The 16758-nt window shown below is 42.1% G+C and overlaps 1 protein-coding gene across 3 annotated transcripts in view; it reads left to right on the top strand.

The window, feature by feature from the left end:
• The first annotated feature begins 6122 nt into the window (after nucleotides 1–6122).
• raph1a (Ras association (RalGDS/AF-6) and pleckstrin homology domains 1a) overlaps nucleotides 6123–16758 on the top strand; it is a 64681-nt gene continuing 54045 nt past the window's right edge. For 2 of the 3 annotated variants that reach the window (XM_038721314.1, XM_038721316.1), the window contains exon 1: nucleotides 6124–6368. The gene's annotated coding sequence lies outside the window, so the exon portion shown is untranslated. Of the gene's footprint in view, nucleotides 6369–16758 lie in introns of all 3 variants that reach the window. The other variant, XM_038721315.1, reaches the window with a different exon arrangement.

Here is a 16758-nt window from a genome sequence, read left to right on the forward strand (position 1 = left end):
AGATCTGATCACATTTTATGACCAATTTATGCAGAAATCCAGGCAATTTTAAAGGGTTCTGTTAGGGATCACAGAAAGGACTCGTGAGCGGAAGTTGGCAGGCACACAGGCAGGACTTTATTTAAAGAGCACAGAGATGGGCAGGCGGACAGGCAGGCAGCGACTCTGCACCAGGGTGAAGTCCCTGATCAGGTTGGCATCGAGGATGGAGGAACGAGGGACCCACTGCCTCTCCTCAGGACCGTAAGGTACTGGAGGCCCCTCCCATGGCGACGGACATCCAATAGGCGCCCAACCAAATAGGCAGGGTGATCGTTGATGAGCCGGGTGGAAGGAGGGGGCCTGGAGATCACCGGCTTCAACTGGGAGACATGGAAGGTGGGGTGGATCCTCATGGACCGAGGCAGGTTGAGTCTGACGGCCGAGGGGGTTGATGATCCTTTCGATGGTGAAGGGGCCAATAAAATGAGGTGACAGTTTTCGGGATTCTGATCTGAGAGGTGTCTAGTGGATATCCAAACTTTGACCTGGTTCATATGCAGGGACTGGGATCCTATGACGGTCTGCCAGGTGACGTTGTTCTCCGTAGATCTGAGGAGGGCCGCCCGAGTGTCCCTCCAGATCTTACGACAGCGACGGAGGTGGTGTTGGACAGAGGGCACCGTGAGATCCTTCTCCTGGGCTGGGAACAGGGGGGGCTGGTAACCCAGAGAGGCCTCGAAAGGCAACAGCCCCGTGGCAGCGCTGACGATGGAATTATGGGCGTATTCAATCCAGGCCAGGGTGTTCTGGGTGACAACGCAGCGGAGGGCAGACTCCAGGTCAGCTCTCTCAGCCTGCCCATTGGACTGTGGGTGGAAACCTGAGGAGAGACTGACAGTGGCACCCAGAGACTGGCAGAACTCACTCCATACCTTGGAGACGAACTGAGGTCCTCTGTCCGACACCATGTCCAGGGGAATGCCATGGAGGTGTAACACGGTCATCTGGCCAGTGACCCAGTCAATATGGGGGTTGTGTAGTTTGAGCCAAGGAAATCCTAGAATGACGGGGGTCTGAGGGGCAGAGATAACATGAAACCGGATGTCCTCGTGGTGATTCCCGGATAACACTAACCTAAAGGGTCTTGTAGACTCAGTGACTCGGGTTAGGATGCGTCCATAAATGGCTCGGGCAGTGTTGGGTTCAGGGAGGGGTTCTAGCAGAAAGTTGGATTGACTGGCCAAATTCTTATCAATGAAATTCCCTTCGGCACCGGAATCAATAAGGGCTTGTATGGACAGGGAGATCGAGGGGGTGCATAATGTGGCCGGGATGGACAACCGTTGAGGAGCGTGTGTTGGGGCCGAGAGGTCGACTCCTCAGTATGCCCACACCTCCCGAGGAGTCCAACCTTTTGGCCGAACCGGGCACGAAGAAACAAAATGGCCCTTGGTGCCACAATAAAGGCACTCACCCTGGCTTCGTCTGCGGGTGTGTTCCTCCGGTGTTAACCGAGCCCGGCCCAGCTGCATGGGTTCAGGTAAGGAGCTGGACGGGGGTTGGAGCTCGGAGGGAACGGTAGGAAACAAGGGGGGGTCCCTGGTAGCTGGGTAGCGAAGCTGGAAATCAGAGGAGGGTCGGGCTGAACGTTCCTTCCGGCGTTCCCGCAGGCGGTTGTCCAGTCTAATAGACAGGGAGATCAGAGAGTTCAAATCGTTGGGCTCGTCTCGTGCCGCTAACTCATCTTTAAGTGTCTCATTAAGCCCTTTTCTGGTGGAGAGAGGCCAGGCTCAGACACGCCCAACCACACACAGACATGGGACAAGACACACATGACTGACAGAAACAGCAGGGGCAGGGAAACTGAGAACAAGAGGAAAAGAGGGGAGAGAGACCAACCCACAACAGGTTCACATACTTTTTCCTGCAGCGGTAAATATGTTCACATGTATTCTGGGTCAATGTACTGCTAAAGATTTTGGAATGACAAGATTTCCTGATTCCTTTTACTCTCTAATGCTAATCAGTATTTTATTTCTTATTTTCTTTGTTTTGGTATATATATAATTTAAAGACATGTTAGGTCTATGTACCTTTTCAACAGTTTTGCACAACTTCCTTGAATCTGTGGAACATGTTGGTCTCTTTTTTTTAAGAAATACATTTGAAACAAATTGTAAATTTCCAAATCAAACATTTTCCAGTACCCCTTTCTTCCTTTGTATTGAACATGCGATTTTGAGTGGGTGTAACAAGCACCTTCAGTTGTGCTCCTCTGCTCAAACAGTAAAAGTGATTTCAATGCAATAAGAAAGTAAACTATTTGTATCTTAATCTTGATTTTTATGTATTTGATGGCGCTGGCATTATTTCCTAAGCGATTATTGAAACTGAAAGTGATACTGTCAAAAGGCATGGGGGTGGGGGGCATGGGGGTGAGGGGCATGCCATCGAATCCCTCGAACCCTCCTAGCGGGGCTAAGACTCATGACTTCAGTGTTTCTAAAATACGACAGCCCTGCCTTTCATTCGAAGTACTTCCAACATAGAATTTGTTCCTACTGTTGATAGTGTCATAGTGTTGATAATGTCAATTATCCAGAGTAACCCGGACATTGGATGCTTCACTACATGCCATTAGAAGTGACTTGGAATTTTTTTTTTCTGTAATTTGCATGAACTGAAACTTTAATATTGGTATTCACTATGGTCTATGTGGAATTGACATGATGGATTTTTAACTGTTTGTTCACAACAATTCGAAGCTCTGTGGCACAGAGGAACAAGATACATCGGGCTTTGGATACGCAGACCATACGTTTTAGTCGAATCAATTCATTGTTGGTATTTGGTATTTGTATTCTAAAAATAAGGTAACAATTTGTACGCATCGTTCTAACTCTTACATTATTGATTAAATTAAATGAGTCTTCTATAGCCAGTTTTTTTTTTATTCTACATTCATCCTACTCAAAAATGTCCGTGCAAATTGCTACCTTAATTGCTTTGAATATTAGGAATTTATGTCACTCAAGTCTGAATAAATAACACACATTAGTCCCAGTTTTAATAAATTATATTATTTATTGTAAAACTGTTTATGCCCAAATAACTTATTTTAACCATGGAGAGTTTTTGTACCATCATCTGTGCACACATGCTCACTACCAGCAATAAGAAGGCCAGACTGAAGTCTCCAGTCTAACATCACAGCGTGTTCAGTAGCTTCAAATAAGCACATTGGGTTAAATATTTGCAGGTTGTTGCCAGGAATGACAATATATTCAAATTATTAATATGGATTTTGAAGGGCTGATCCAGCTCTTCACTCTTTGTGCATGTTAAAGAATACAATAGACAAATATTGCACACTAAGTGCAAAGGAATGCATGAATTTAGCGTTGCAGGTGTTCACATTCAGCCTCTATGCAGATTGTAGTCATAAATATATCAGACTGTGCCTGACTGTGTATGTTCAGAAGTGCAACGGGCTTGAACCTTTTAACCACTTGACTCAGTGCAAAAATGCTTTTGTACGTGTTGAATTTGGGCCATAAAGAGGTGGTAAACTATTTTCCTATGGTTGAAAAGCTGCATAAACTGAGGGTTTACCTTCCACTTTATCTCTGGTCGGGAGCCAAAAATCTCCCAGCAGACTGCTTTGCACAAACAAATGAGTGTCCTGATAGGCTGAGATAGTAATCTGAGCTGTGGGCTGCAAAGGTTGTCAAGGCGCTGATATGTATGCAGAAAAAAAAAAAAATTTTAAAAGGGTTTCAGAACAACTGGGTGGAAAACATTAATTCCTTTTTCTTTTTTCATCAGCTAACCAACAGGGGACGTCCCGCTTCAACTGACTGCAACTCCAGATTATTGTCTGCCTGCCTCTTTAATCTGGAGCTCCTCACACTTGAGTTTTGTAAAAGTGGAGAAATGCCATTTCTGTTTGACATGTCTCTTTTTACTGCAACCTCATGGTGATTTTAAACTGTAGTTGAGGTTTTAATTTGAATTATTTTCATGTAAATTTACAATTAAAATGTTAACACCCATGAGGTTTTGGCAACAGTGACTATTGTCCCCACCTACTCAGTGCAAAACACAGAACATGTGCGCACACAAGTGGGGTGCTGCCGTGTGGTTTATATACCAGAAGCTCGTACCACCGCCTCTTCCTTCCTCTCTGCTTTCTGCCTCCTGATTGTTATTGCTGTAGGATAGATACCCTTGAGACACTTACACACATGGATCTTTTCACACACACACATACACATAATATACCCTGAACATAATTATGAATGCAACACTTTTGTTTTTGCCCCCCATTCATCATGAGCTGAAAGATCTAAGACTTTCTCGATGTACACAAAAGGCCTGTTTATCTCAAATATTGTTCACAAATCTGTCAAAATCTGTGTTGGTGAGCACTTCTCCTTTGCCGAGATAATCCATCAACCTCACAGGTGAGGTGTATCAAGATGCTTATCAGACTGCATGGGTATTGCACAGGTGAGCCTTAGGCTGGCCACAAGAAAAGGCCACTGAAAATGTGCAGTTGCATCACACAGCACAATGCCACAGATGTGGCAAGTTTTGAGGGAGCGTGCAATTTGCATGCTGACGGCAGGAATGTCCACCAGAGCTGTTGCCTGTGAACTGAATGTTAATTTCTCTACCATAAGCCGCCTAGAAAGACGTTTCAGAGAATTTGGAAGCACATCCAACCAGCCTCACAACCACATGTAACCACACCAGCCCAGGACCTCCACATCCAACATCTTCATCTTCTTCCAAGATCGTCTGAGACCAGCCTAAAGCACACCTGTGCAATACCCATGCTGTCTGATCAGCATCTTGATATGCCACACCTGTGAGGTGGATGGATTATCTCGGCAAAGGAGATGTGGTCACTAACACAGATTTGTGAGCAATATTTGAGAGAAATAGGCCTTTTGTGTTCATAGAAAGTCTTAGATCTTTGAGATCAGTTCATGATGAATGGGGACAGTGTTGCTTATATTATACTTTAAAATTTTAATGATTTTAAACAGGTCCTGCTTATGTTGCATTTTGGTAAATACTGCTCTCCATATCAGCATGTGCTATTTGTTTGCCACCACTGCTTCACTGCTGTGTACACAGTCAGTCTCAGACCACTAGAGGTCAGACTAGAGGTCAGAATTTTCTCTCTCACACACACACACACACACACACACACACACACACACACACACACACACACACAAGTGCTGACTTGTGTGTGTATGTGTCTGTGAGGGGGGCGGGGCATCATTTTAACTTTGATATAATTACAGAAACATACAATGTAATGGGAATGTATGAATAGAATAAAATCGAAAAGCATAGAATGACATCATCATGGCTGATTGGTTGAGGCTGATTTCTGGGTTGGGCAGGACAGGAAACAAGGCACCGGGAACGCGCAGGGCACGGATCCGCGCTCCCGCAGAGTTTTTTGGGATCCGGTGAAGAGCTGAGGCTGCGTCAAGTCAGACTCTAAAACATCGAAAATAAGATCATTTCAGCTTCACAATAAAATACCAAGACGTTTGACGTGATTTTACTTACATTTGTACAGTTTTTTAAATATTTGTTCCTCAACAAGGTTTTTTTTTTATATGTGGCAAGGGTTCTCAACAGGGGATTGGAATCCACCCAGAGGTAACATGATAAATCTGAAGAGGGACTGTGAGATGATGGGCAGGATAGGGAAACAGGGGGGAAAAACACACATTTGTGCTACAAAAAGATATTTCCCATTAAAACGTCATCTGTAAATGCAACTGACAATGCAGGACTCAGCAGTGTCAGGGTAGAGGAAGGGTAGAGGGATAAAAAAAAAAAAGGCTATTCAATCAATCAAAAAAAATACACCTGTAATGGATATTAATAACAACTAAACTTAATTGGTGATGAGATATTATAATGTAAAACATAAATACACACAACATTTAGTTTAATAAAAACACTTCATTTGAGGGATATATTTCATTGTGATGATTTAGCATTTAGTTAAAATAAGTTTTATTTTATCTTTTAATTTACTTATTTATTTTATTGTTTGTGTTTATAACCTGACATTGAGAAGGGTATATTGTGAAAGTCAAGACCGGAAGTCGTTGCTTTCGCCTGCCTGTAACTTGACATCAGTGTCAGCGGTGTTGGGATTCAGTGAGGCAGCAGGGGAAATCTGGGAAATCTGGGATATCTGGGAAAGCGGAGTCGGTGAAACCCGGGACTAAACCGGAAGAAATCCCGACGAAGCCTTGACCGTTGCACCGCGGGGTTTCCCAGCGGACACATCTCCGCTGTCTCCCCGCTGCTGGCTGCGGGTTTTCTGCCTGAAATCTCCCAGGATCCGCACAGTAAGTAGCCCAATTCCCCTTCACCCAAACGCATCTCTATCCCACCACATTCACCCTGTTTTCTCTTTGCCACACTGTTTTACGTTTGGAATTAAACTGTTCGCAGATAAAACCGACATTAGACCTTTTATTTTGTCGCAAACGGATGTCGGAGCCTTTAATTAACAACCGCTGGAATAAAAGCCAATTAATCCCGTTAGTGGCTGCATGTGTGTGCAGAGAAAGGAGAAGGGGTGGGGGCGGATGGGTGGGGGGCAGAGAAAACGACCACCTTCACAGAAAAAAAAATGGCTTTCCCTTCCCTTTAGCTGGATAAATACATTGAAGTGGTGACGGCATGCACACCGAGAGGGCTGATTTCTGCCTGTAAGCGCCGTCATTCATGGTGCATGTGTGTTTTTTGCGGCGCTGGATTAAACGCCGCAGGGCCTGCAGAGCACGGACTCCCGGCCTGGATGCGCAGGTTCGCCGGGGAGCAGCAGCCGGCTGACAGCGCCTTTTCAGCCGGAATATTTGCGTCCAGTGCTGCAGCTCGGAGGCCAGGCGTGCGGTGCTGACACAAGCAAGGCGTGGCATTCATATAGCATTACACAGCTATGGGCGTGTTCCCCCCGCAGCTGCCGCACAAATGACTTTTGAAATCTATAGTTTATTAAAAAATGAATTTATTACAGACGTACGACCCTATAAATATGATTTCATCATTGCCCGACTCTAATTGTTTTTTTTTCTTTAATAAGCCGCCTGGTCAGATTTGCCCCAAGTCTCATTTAAAAGTAATTTAAAATTCAGCATCATCAGACATGCAGGCCTGCCATCTGTCTGTCTGTCTGCTGGCCAGCCTGTCTCACCATCATGTCCTCCTGCTCTAAACTAAATAGACTCACTGTCTCACTGTCTGACTTCTTGCAGACAGTCTTAATGTTATGAATTCTAACAAAGTTATTGGTAGAAATATTGTGATTATCCTGCCACACTGAACATTAGGGTTTATTAGATCGCTTTAGGAATTATTATATTTAGATAAAGGTTTCAAAATACGTTTACATGTTACCTTATGTTTACACCATGTTTGAAAATTTGTTCCCACACTGAGTAACATAGTGGAGCAAAGGATTTTATGCACTGATAGCACCACTTCCTTCATATATTTTGTTGCCAGATGATGTTGGACTGTAACTCTTATTGAAATGATTGAGGGTTTGTTTTTTGAAGAAAAATGGTGAAATGGTGTCTTAACACAAGCAATCACCCCCTGTACAAAAATGAAACTTTGCCTAAATAAAAAAAATTGGAACAACGAATAAGTAAGTAACCAAAGATTTTGATGCCAGCTTTCAGTAAATGACAGTTGTCTATATGGAGACCTATTTTGGTCCGTACCAAAGAGGTGTGGAAGTTTTATACCCTGCCTAACCCTCCTTGATGGTTTCATATTTAGAGATTGTTGATGAGAACGTTTGCCCTTTCCACTGAAAGTGGGCAGTGTCCATGTTTCCTTCCGTTTCCCTGCATTTTGTCTCCAAAGCAAACTGGGAAAGGCTTCGACCTCACTGTCGCTTTTTTTATTTGCGAAAAATTGGGACAGAAAAAAATACTTCTGTAATTTCTCATACTCATGCTTTGCTTGCTATTAATACACATCCCAATATGCACAAGCACAAGAAATAATCACATTGATGTCCATCACGCTGGACTGCTTAGACATGTTAAGCGTGATTTTAAACAAACCTGACATTCCTTCAAATGTTTAATACCTTGTTTGAACTAAATTGACTTACAATCATTAGAGATGGGAGGTTCTGTCTCAACACTGTAATCTGTAACCAGTCCTATTGGAGTCTAAGTGTAATCATTCAGACAGGCTGGAGACGTTCCACCTCTATAACACACTCGCGTGCAGCAAAGTGGGGCAGAATTCAGCCATCTCCCCGTAGTGTTGAGGGTTAACTGGAGTATAAAAATCCCTACTGCCCTACTTCAACTAAAGGCTGCTCTCACTGTATCCGACCAGCCAGTCAGCCTGAGCTCGACATCTGAGACGTGCAGGGTCCTGGTTTTTCTGATTCAGTATCCTTCACTGTTGGTTAGTGCTCGTCCCATGGGTGCTTCTGCTTTGGACTTCTATTGATTGTGTTGAGTTTTGGTAAGTGGTGTTCTTTTACTTCACATTGATGCCATTTGAGCAGCTGGTTATCACCAATAACGAGATTAATAAGAAGGGAAATCCTGACACAGTGTGACGCTGATTTCTAAATATGCTGATTTAGTATTGTGGTTTTGTAATATCATGATTTATCATTAAATTTATGTGATATTGGGTTATTTTTAACCCTAAAGATGTCAACGTTGGTCTGTCCACTTTGCTCCAAAGCAAGATATTGTGACAACTGGACAGATTATTATTACTTGCTGTGGGTGTTTTCGGTCAGTTCAGGATGCTACCTATGCCTAATGATTCTGCCTGAGCTTTTCCCTAAAACCACAGTCAGCTTAGTTATCTCAAAACTAAATAGATTTGTTAAATTTGCACTGGATGTTAATTTGTTGTGCCTGCTACATACTGTGTGTACTATGTACTGTTTATTTTATAGTATAGTTTTTTTTCTAGCATTGTATAAAATAAATCACTGTACTGTTTTGCACAAACAGGAAATTATACAAGACTTGAACCAACTAACATCAAACAGACTGTGACCTTGGAATGTCACTGACAATTAAACTTCACAGACAAACACACTATTTGTGAAGTTTTGCTGTTTTGTCACCATCTGCGTTTTGTTTTAATGTTTTGCAGACGTGAGCAGTTGGTCCATTTCCTTTTTGTATGTGGGAAAAAAGTGTACATCAATTGCACACTAAAAAATGAAGTATTTAATAGTATGAATTCTGACATTTTTGAGGGTACTGTTGCTTTTCTATCATATCTAAGATTAAGTATCTAGTATAGAATCAGGACACAATAACAGTCCCCAGTGAATGACTCCTTTTTGTTTGTTCTTCGTGACCTTCAGGCCTTTCCTCAAGCACAGTCGTCAAGTAAATAAACAATCCACTTTTCCAATGGATATATCATCAAAATGCACAGGGAAGATTGAGCACATTCAAGGTTCCCAGAGTATGATTTCAATCCATGAGCTTTCCTATAGCCCCATGTGCAGAGCAAGACGTCCACCTTTCACCCAAGATGTTTTAAGCGATGTATTACAGTCATGGTGACAGTAATGTAGATAGTAAGTTTGGATAATCCACAACTCAACACAGCTCAGTGATTGGTCAAGGTTCACTGTCTTGCTCACTTAAATAAATGACTGTTGTGGGAATTGGGCATCTGCATTTCCTGGCACCGGGGAGGCCTGCGAGCGTTAAGAGACGATGTGTGTCTTGTGTGCTTCCTCTGGCAGCTCTGCAGTCATCTTCTAAACATCAGACTAAGTGCACTAGTTACATCTGGATCAGCTGCTCTGGTGCAGTGTGTCAGAATCTTCTCACTGGTGGCTACGAGAGGTCAAAACAGGTCACCATCTGATGTTTTCTCCTTCCGTTCCGTCTGTCTTTCTGTGTGTGTGTGTGTGTGTGTGTGTGTCTCTCTCTCTCTCTCTCTCTCTCTCTCTCTCTCTCTCTCTCTCTCTCTCTCTCTCTCTCTCTCTCTCTCTCGCCAAGTGTATGGAAAAGTCATCCCTCCTTCTCTCAGGAAATTCCTCCTTGTCCCAGGGGTAAGACAGACAGAGAGGGTGTGAAGGAGCAACAGAGCAGATCTGCTGCAGAGGGACACTCCAGACCCCGGTTTCTGATTTAGTCTCTTATTTTGTTGTGAATGTTGCCCTATCTTAGTACATTGAAGCAGTTGTTAAGAGGGGCTGTTTTCCCCTTGGTGCATTCAAGAAAGACATTTGAGATTTGGCCCCTACAAAGCCATCATTTTAATGCAAGAAACAATGACCACTGTGAGAAAGCCCGTGAGAATTTAATGTTTTCACACATTTCACATGTACATGACCTTAGCTTGGATTGAGAACGGCGACATATATGGGAACTTACCACATGTGAAACACCAATTTACATCTAAGTAAACAGCACTTAGCTATAGTACAATGTTTTAAGGTGTTGTGTAGCTAATAGAGTAATGCAGCACTCACTCATACAGCAATGTAGTAGTCTATAGTAGTAGTCTGCTGTGTCAGTGCTGAACCTGCAGAGACACTCACATTAAATAGCATCAGGACTGCAGCAGGAAACTGGAGCTGGGATGTGTGTGTGTGTGTGTGTGAGTGTGTTGAGTGTGTTCTTTATTCATGACTGTCTGTTGGACCGCTGACTACTTTGTCTGGTTGGCAGTGGGCGCTTATCTGCTTATTTTAGCACAATAAGGGTAGATAAAACATAAGGCTCATGGCTAACTAGCCTAATGTAGGGTGGCTAGTGTGGCTTTTTGTCATCATGGAAGTTCAGTCATGCTAATTGGCTAATCTAAATGCAACATACTGTTTGTTTAGATTCACTGATTTTCATCAGTAGCGGAGTGTCGGGCTCTGTAATACCAGCTCTCTCCTATCAACAATTTCAGTCTGTCATTACTTTGATATACAGTGGTGATGTCTTGATGTCTTGGTGAATTTAATTGTATATTCCTCCCCTTTTCTTACAGTTGTACCTCCTTCCACAAATGTATTGTCACACTCAGTTGTCAGATTATTAGGTGCAACTAGCTCAAATGATTGCATCGGAATTCAACAACAATACATCCTGTCTTCAGGGGGGATTTAATGCTCAGAATTTGCCTGAAGCTGTCTTAGAGAGGCGTAGATTCAACGTTCTGGTAAATTTGGTGGCTGTTGAGGTGTTTGATACTTTGTCCATGCCCTTTACCCTACCTATTGAGGGCAGACTTCACTGCAGCAGTTGGGGATTTAAGACACTGTTCAAAGACCACTTCAGTGGACGGAAACAATACTTCATTTTCCTCTTACAGATTAATCCAGCCAACCCAGGAATCAGCTGCCGTCACTTAAGTAACATTTCACAGCTCCCAATACAAAAATACATCTGGAAATAAATGATTGTCATTGTAGGGTTTTGAGTGAAATTCTGGTGCCTTGAGTGCTTAGGAGCTTTGTGCTGTTGAACCTCAGAGTGTCAGAGCCATCGGCCTGGGTGTCACAGATAACCAAAGGGATGGAGTCTCACAAGCCTGACCCAGCTGACCAGCCTAGGTAGATTAATATTCATATTCACATGCATAGTAATAAAATGGCCTGGTTTCAGTCAGGTTGAGATTAGATGTTGGATTAAATTAAAGGAAAGCTTGTATAGAAGCTGAATAAAATCCAATCTGTTTATTTTTTAATAAAGTCATAGAATCAATTAAAACACCGGTAGAAGGTGCATAGTTTATTTGCACAGTGAGATTTACAAGATAATTTATTGCTTTAAGTACAGAGCACAATGTGGCGAGTAATTATCATTTTTATGAGATTTTTAAGATATTTATGGACATTTTAAGGTCAGTAACTGTTAAAAACACTGCAAAACACACAGCCTGAATAGACTGAACTGACTGTGAGCTCTGTGTGTGTCTTATAAATTTTGGCATTAAGAGTTACATTATATCTCATATTAATGTTGATCTCCGCGTATGTGTGTGTCAACTGGCAGATGAATGCAATGACTCAGACTGTGTAACACACACACACACACACACACACACACACACACACACAGACAGACAGACAGAAGTATTAATTGAGTATCCAGATGAGGTAACAGTACTCCAATTTCTCCCCTTAGTTAACTACTCTGTAAACTAAACACAATGGACCAAGAGCAGAACAGTAAAATGGCCTGATGGTGTGTTCAGTAAATCTGAGTAGGTGATCAGATTTCACTGGTTCTTTGACACTATTTCTATGGTATGTTCACTAGGGAAACCCCTAGAAACGCCTCGGGGTTCAGAGGTCAGGGATGCCATTTAGAAAGCTGGAGTTGGTCAGGACATTCATCTGCTAGTGCCAGTGATGGGGTCAAAGAACAGGAAAATCTGGGGAAACAAACTAGAAGCTCTGGTTGTTGGCGCTGACGTCACTTTGACCTACCCAGTTAGTTGTTTATACATAATCAGAAGACATAAAAGAGTTAAGGATTAGATACTTATTTTCTATTAAAAAAAACCTCATTATTTAACAAAATAAGACCAACTTTTGAAATACTAAATGTTGTAGCTGCTGGATAATAGCTTAAATAGTAAACCAAATAAAGTAGGAGTAAAATTTTAAATTAAATAAGGAAGTGACTGAGGATCTGATCCGTGTGTCATTAAATTATCTTCAGATACAGAGTCCAATTGTTAAAAGCAATCCAATTTAGAAAATATCAACTTGACAGCTGACTAGTTCTGCATTGAGAAAATATAGTTTCTAAATATAACGACACAATGGCTTTACCTTTTTGTTTTTATACTTTCCTTTTATTGTTTTCTTTGTTGAGTAGAAAATGTCATTGTGGCTCTGTTGTGGCAGGAAGCTTTAGACAGAATTGTGTACAGACTCTCTTCATCTCCAGCTTGAAGAAAACCCTGAAGTTCAAATCCAGTTTTCAACCAACAGCAGCACCGTCTGTCTCTCTCTCTCTCTTTAATTCCAGACAGATGTAGAGTCATTCTGGCTGCTGTTGCTGTGTTACTGCACAGCCCTCGTTCTTGGAAAATTTAATCTCATTTCTTCTTCTCTGTGTGTTTTTTTTATTATTTTATTTTCCCCTTTCGTGTTTTTCCTCAGCTGCATTACTCTCGCCAAGCAACTTTCTCTCTCCTTCCCTCTCTCTCTTTGTCTTTCTGTGGCTATGTCTCTCGACCCTTGTGGAGATCCGGGGGCAGGCTGTGCAGCTGGGAATCGGGACTCTATTTCCTTTTGTTTTCAAAGTTTATAGTTTACACGGACATTCTGCCTTAGAAGTGGAGGAACAGGCATTCAAATCCTTTACTTAATATTCAAATTCAGGAAAACTCTTGGCCATCAGAAGGCAAAGGAAATTTGTGTTTGACATGGCTCACATCCATTGGAAGTACAGTTCCATCATTCAAAATTTTACCTTGGTAAAAGTACAGAAGTATTATTAAGAAAGTGTCAAAAGTAAAAGTACTCATGCAGGCAGGTTTAGGTGGAGCTAGTTTATATACTGTAAGTTTATTGCAGCTGCTATTAGCTTGTCATAGATATACTGATATTGGCACATATATTTTTCATTTCATTTATTAGGATCTCCTTTAGCTGTAGCCGAAGCAACAGCTATTCTTCCTGGGGTCCACGCAGACATTGGCCAATAAGTAAAAAGAAATTATAACACAGAATATTTTCGCTTCAAATTCGGCTTTGGTGAACTTTGGTTGACCAGTAGCAAACAATTGCTACAATGGACAGTGCTGACCTTTGTGGGAACAAAGAGTCCAAAATGGAGGACTATTGTAGCTTATTGGCACGGTCTGTGGAAGGTGATGATACAGGAATTGGAACAAATATTTTTCTTGAATAATTTCTGTAGCCTAATTGTCTGTTTAGAGACTGAGAAAGCTGAGAGAGCTATTCTGACTGACTAGCACTGGAGTGTTCCTGGTTTGCTAGCGGGTTAATTGTTAGCTTCCACATTGTGCTTTTTTATGCTGTTGGTGTATTATTTGCTCAAGTTTATTCACATTTATTTATTTATTTAGTAGTTTGTTTGTCACATTTATGTACATCACATTTTTTATCACTCCGTTATGACAAAATGTGCCAACACAGAGAAAATCAGAGCCAAACAAGGACATAGCCAAACAGATAATCCACTGGTAGAATTATTAGCTTGGCCACATAGCCTTTTAATGTGTGTCATTGATGTTTATAGGAGATGATGTTTTTATAAAATGTGTGTGGCAGTGTGTGTATCTTTGAGAGGGCGAAACAACGTGTGAGAGTGTGTTTGGGGTTGGCCGGTTGGTCGGTTAGCTTGGTTTGAAGTAACTGTTGACAGTAAGTTGTGAGTGTGTGTGTGTGTGTGTGGTGGTTGTCTGTTGGCTTGAAGAAACTGTTGATACTGTAAGCCGGTTTTCCATTGCTCATACTATGACAGAAAAGTACTGGCATTGAACCTGTGTGTGTGTGTGTGTGTGTGTGTGTGTGTGTGTGTGGTTGGTTATGTGTGTTAATGTTATGGCTTGGAGTAGACCTGGAACAGTTACTGTTTTTCTGTGCTGGCTTTGTCGTATGTGAAAACACACTCACACGTGAACCAGGTCCAGACCAAACCACAGCTACCTCCTACATAAAGTCAGCTCTCCAGTAGAGATGGAAAGTATGCGAGCCTTCTTTCTGTCTGCCGACTTTTGTCTCAACGTGAATCGAAGCAGTGTGGATGTAGATTTATACTGCGAGACTCTCTCTGCTGTCTTGTGGAGAGAGGGCGCTGCCATGCTGTAAGACGGGATCAGCTGTGACAGAGGCCATGGTTCAGACTTACACCACTCATGGCAGTCTCTGTACTTGCAGCCCACTGAGATACAGAAATCACTGGACATAATTTACTTTTTCAGTTGGGAAATTGAACACAAAATATCTGCGCAAAAAGTCAAGTGGGTTGGGCTTATGACTGGAGGGTTGCCAACTCAAATCCTCTGTCTGGTTTGGAAAAGTGTGTGGATGGAAAGTGAATGAGGAATATGATCGCCTACTTCAGCAATTACTGTGTAGGTGTCTCTCAGCAAACAACAGTCTGCCCAAAACTCCTCGACTGTTAAAAAAAAAACCCAGATATACTTTACATTCATACCCTGTTTAGCAGTTAAGTGTATGTTTCTTCTTCCTGTGGAAAACTGGCTAAGTGTATAGAGCTGATGATGTGACCAGATTTTTAAAGCAGCTCCAAAAGTAGGACCATGCTTCTCTAAGTTTTGCTATCTTTATTACAGTTCAGCTGATTCATAGTGGGAGTTGCAAGCAAGAATTATAACTCGGGAGCAGGCAACTGTTAAGCAGCATGATCAGACTGGATTTCTATCTACTTATAAAGTCCTAATAGGCTTGGCTAGTTTCCTAACCAAAAAAACGGATGTAAATGAGCACCAGACCTATTTGAATTACTGGAAGGAAAAAAAATCAGATTTGGGCAGCAGCTCCGAAGTCTGGAAGCATACAAGATGACTGTAACTGTATAACATTGTTTGCCCATTAACCTTAAGGTTGGTGGTTTGAACCCCAGGGCTCCTCCTGTCCACATGTCCTTGAGCAAGACACTAAACCCTGAATTTGAGCAGACATATTGACACTCCTGGTCAGGTACTGGGTAAATCTAAATTCATGCCAGAACAGGTGAGGAGTGAAGCGTTCAATACAGTATAAAATGAACTTACACTGCAAGCCACAGACTGATGCTGTTGGTGTGTAAGAGGCGTTTTATGAAGTGCAAGTTGCGTTAGTTTAATTCTTTATGGCAGGTGAAGCTGGGCCTGGCACAGTCTTAGCTGATGACTTGTTAGAACTGGAGCTGGTCTGATGGTTTTTACCTGAGTCAGACTCAGTCACTCCTTCTCTGCACTGTCATTATATGATTAGCTCCATAACTCTGTACAAGTGTGTGTCATTTTTGTGTAAGGGTAAATGTGTCTGAGCAGGTTTTTCAGTAGTGAATACTTATTACGCGTCTATTCCTCTTTGTCTTGCACTACTAGCAGAGCTCAGAGGAGATCACTTACTGAACATTGTTCTGTGTGTGTGTGTGTGTGTGTGTGTGTGTCCGTCCTTCTGTATGGCTTCTAAAAGTTGACCTAATGAATACAGCATTTATACACAAAAATCAGAGACGGTACCAGTCAAAGTTTGGACACACCCTTCCATTCACTTCAAAGGGAAGGTGTGTCCAAACGTTTCACTGGTACTATGTGTGCATAAAAAAACACACAAATACACCCACAAAACACACTTTCTGTAAGTATTTGTTCACTCTTCCTGTTACTCTCTCATGTTGAAAAGGTAGTCACTGGTTCCTACTGTAAATGTTGTTTCTGGCAGGAACCATTTCAGCTGAGGACAGATGAGAGTGGAAAGTTTTACTTCTTTTTTACTGTGAGTTTGGGTGTCACTGTGTGTATAAAAGGAAAATCCTACTCTTTAACCACTGTTGTGTAATGGGAGCTAAATTTGGTGTGTTTAGGGGATTTTTGGTTGTTTTTAATGTCAGCTGTGTTGTGGGTGTTTGACTCACGGTGTGGACACTTGGGGTGGCCTGATAGATGGAGCAAAAAAGACTACCCAGTATATGGATATTGATTCTGACCATATTATACTGATTCTTTTGAATCAAGAAAAATGTTTATCTTGTGCATTGTTTTCATCCATTGTTGGAAGTTTTAGTGAATTTCTGG

Source organism: Micropterus salmoides, unplaced genomic scaffold (assembly GCF_014851395.1).
Source record: "Micropterus salmoides isolate LMB-PRFRI ecotype aquatic unplaced genomic scaffold, ASM1485139v1 Ms_hic_scaffold_15, whole genome shotgun sequence".
NCBI classification, from domain to species: domain Eukaryota; kingdom Metazoa; phylum Chordata; class Actinopteri; order Centrarchiformes; family Centrarchidae; genus Micropterus; species Micropterus salmoides.